At 39.7% G+C, this 3,590-nt stretch overlaps 1 long non-coding RNA gene across 1 annotated transcript in view; it reads right to left on the bottom strand.

The window, feature by feature from the left end:
* LOC104397570 overlaps positions 1–1,171 on the bottom strand; it is a 13,036-nt gene extending 11,865 nt beyond the window's left edge. Inside the window, exons 1-2 of the long non-coding RNA XR_719885.1 lie at positions 1,035–1,171; positions 871–948 (exon numbers count right to left, since the gene is read on the bottom strand). This is a non-coding gene — a long non-coding RNA (uncharacterized LOC104397570). The remainder of the gene's footprint in view (positions 1–870; positions 949–1,034) is intronic.
* Between the last annotated feature and the right edge of the window lie 2,419 nt (positions 1,172–3,590).

Genomic DNA, 3,590 nt, shown 5'->3' with positions numbered 1-3,590 from the left:
ACCCACCCGCCCGCCGCCGCTTCCCCCACCCCCCCAGCCCCCCAGCCCCAGCGCCGCACGGCAACAGTCACAGCAAAGGGGAAGGCAAAAAAAGAAAAGGGAAAAAAAGCTTCGTGGTGGCTGAAACGGGTTGAGCTGCTGCTGAAGCACGTTCCGCGCGGCACAAGCTGCACACGCCGGCGGGAACGTCGTTCTGAGGGACCCACTGCGGGGCACCCGCATTTTGTCGGCAGCGTTCGAGCCCATAAAGAAATAAAAATCAAAGACATATTCGTACTGTTTCCCCGGGCTAGAAATAACCTTTCCCCTGGATATGCCAGGGGAGCCTGGAGACATTGTGCTGAATGTTTTTGGGTTGTTTTGTTGTGGTTTGTTGTTTGTTTTTTTTCTCAAATAGCAAAAAAAATAAAATAAATTACATCTAAATTTCAGCTGCCGAAAATGAACTTTGGGTTAATGTTGCAAAATAATAATAATTTAAAAAATATATTTCGGGATATTGTGGGTTTTTTTTCCTTGTGCTGGAAAAAAATAAAAATAAAAAATCCCCTCTGCTTGATGCTGTAAACCTGAATTAATAGAAAATAACCTTAACATCACAGTAAACCCCTGGCAAACGCAAACAGAAATAACCCTCGTGAAAAAAAAAATAAAAAAAATTAAAATCCACGTCTTCCTTGCTAAAGAATAGAAAACAAACATTTTATTCAGGCATATTTTTGCATGCACTGCTTAAGTCGAAACCAGCTGAGCTGCAGCAACCTCTATTTCACCGGTAACATTTCTATTTGGTTGAATTGCACATGTCTAATATTTAAACGTATTAAACCATGTTTCCCTGCTTACGATAGTGTCATATACATTTCTCACCTTTTAGGTTCTGGCTCACAGGAGCCCCTGCGACTTTGACAGCTGTCGCTTTGGCTGCACAGGAGACGAATCGCCCTCCTTTTGGTGCCAGAAGAAGCAGGAAATTAGCCAGGTTGCAAGTTGAAAATCTGCCACGCCAGTGCTTTGAATCCAATATGCCACACCTTCCAGCGGGGGAACTGGAAATTGCCATCCCGGATCTGTGTTCTAGGCGGCTGCTTATGCCGAACCTCCGCACACTTTGTTCACTATTGCCTTACAAAGGACAAATGAAATGGGGATTGAAAGCCAGAGAGATCCGAAGCAGGACAGAGCTCAGCAAAAGAATGCGGCTCTATTCTCGCAAGGGAAATTATAAAAAAGTTCATGTTCACGGTTACCATCCACATGACCGACAACGACCAATGGAAAAACCGAACAACTCATAAAGTTGTATTGCAAAGTTGTAAATTTTCATAAACAACAACGGATTTATGGCCTTTTCCTCATCACTAAGAAGAGGCAGGTCTTAGAGAGGCGCCATCTTACCACAGAGCCAGCCCTGGAGTTCTTTAAAAAGACCTGGAGTTTGTACTAATTTTATTAAAATTACAATTAGTACGTTGACCAGAAACGGAGCTCAGTAGAAAAAGGGAACTTCAGCGCAAATGATTCTCTGGTTTTACCTGCATTTACCCGGCCGAATAAAGGGACTTTTCAGACGAGCTTTTTTTTTTTTTTTTTTTTTTTTCCCTTTTTTTTTCCCTCATTTTTTACTCATTTTTTAGAAAAGATTGAAAATGTCAGATCTTGACGTTACGTGGTCCCTGGCAAAAACCGGTACCTTTGCTAAAACGGGGCGATTTTCCCCCTTTTTAGTGCCACCCTGCTGCCCCCCCGCCCCCCGAAAGCCGCACGCACGAGCTGCAGACGTACCCGGCCGGATCATTTACACTTGGAAGTTTTGCATCGCACTTTCAGTTCATTACCAAATACTATTTCATTGCGTGCGATTTCAGCCGCCTGGGCTGGGGTTATGATTGCAAAAGGACACGGGAAGACGGTGGAAGGAAACCCTCCCATAAAGAAGGCTTTCCGCTTTATTAATCAACTGCGCTAGGGGGGGAAAAAAAAATCACGAAGTCGAGATAGAGAAATTGACTGATTCGTACCAATTCATCACCTGGATTATTATTTTTTTATATATTCTGATTAGGGAAAAAAAAAATCCAGATTTATACGGTTTAATTTCTTTATTTGTCTGTGTAAATTATTTTCTGATGCTCCCTTCGAACTATTTCCCTAATAAAGAAACACAATTCATTGTCAACAAGCATATTTATTTTCTGTGTAACATAAAACACATTTATCGTGGGAGATATTTGAACACGGTATCACTTCCAAAGGAGTTCACAGACATTATTTTTTTTTTCCACTTCTAATACTTACACGGCATATCCAAATGTTCACAACGAACACATCGAAACACATTGTAACATACAATTTTTTAATAAACTTTAGCCAAACCTTCAAGACGGATTTATACAGAGTTCTTAACAATACACCATGCTACAAAGTTTCCAAATTAATTACATACTTCCCAATTTATGACATGATCTTACAAATGCGCTCCAAGACGAATATAAATGAAAAAAAACCAAACAAACCGTTCAAATATACAGTATCTGCTATTGTAGGAAAATTCACGGTATTACATACTAACACGTTCGGATAATCAGGACAAACAGTTTTTTTTAAAAGGTGGTTACATGGTCATTTAAATTCACTTTTCAAAGAACACTTTCCGCAATATTAAGTAAAATCAACCTAGAAGGAGAAAACGGCCTTTGGCAAAGGCAGCCGAAGGTAGAAGCCAACGGGAGATATTAAACCGCTTTGTACAATATTGGCGTATGTTTGTTTCCTTACTCGGAAGAGTAAAGAATCGAGAACAAAGATATATTGCAGCATATTGTTTTCATTTATAATTGCTTTGGAATAAATATATTATTTTAAATTTAAATATATTCAGCCTTTTCGGTACCAAATTCTATACCAAAGCTATTGAAGCGTGCTTTTCGAACAACTACACTTACATTTCTAAAAGCATTTTGCGATTCACATTAGTAATGTTATCTTCTTTTGACTACTAAAATACAGTATACTTTCGAAGATAGGTAGGCGGAGCAAGATATATAGGTAGTCTGGAAAATAGGTAGTACTAATCATTGCTGTAGGTTGTAGTGGTTTGTGAATATTTTTTTTTTCCCCCTTTACTTGCTGTTTCACCTCTTGTTAATGTAGCTGTTAGTTATGAAACTTAACAACAATTGAAAAAAAAAAAAAGAAAGAAAGAAAAAAAAGAGAAGTGCAGAGCTACTTATTCAAAATTAGGTAGTTTCTCTTAATGTGAGCCTAATGCACTTTTTCCCTTACACATGATTGGGACTATCGAGTCAGGTAGTTACTTCGGAAGGTCATGGTTTGCTATCTGTGCAAGCAGCAGTTCTCTCACTGAAATGTTCCCTGGACCGACCCACCCAGGTTTGGGTGAACGAAAAAGTAAATGATTGCAAGATGCTCTTAGGAGATATTACTGAAAGATTCGGCACGGGGCAGGTTGGAGGAGTGCGGGAGAATGGAGAGAGGGCTGGAAAACCACCCCAAGAAACGTTTTCATGTTTGCAAACGCTCGCTTGCAAGATGATTATTACAGGGAACTGAATTTTTTTTTTTTCCTT

The sequence above is a fragment of the Chaetura pelagica genome, unplaced genomic scaffold (assembly GCF_000747805.2).
Source record: "Chaetura pelagica isolate M959 unplaced genomic scaffold, ChaPel_1.0 scaffold10, whole genome shotgun sequence".
In the NCBI taxonomy this organism is placed as follows: Eukaryota; Metazoa; Chordata; class Aves; order Apodiformes; family Apodidae; genus Chaetura; species Chaetura pelagica.
This window is presented reverse-complemented; position numbering and strand designations above follow the sequence as displayed.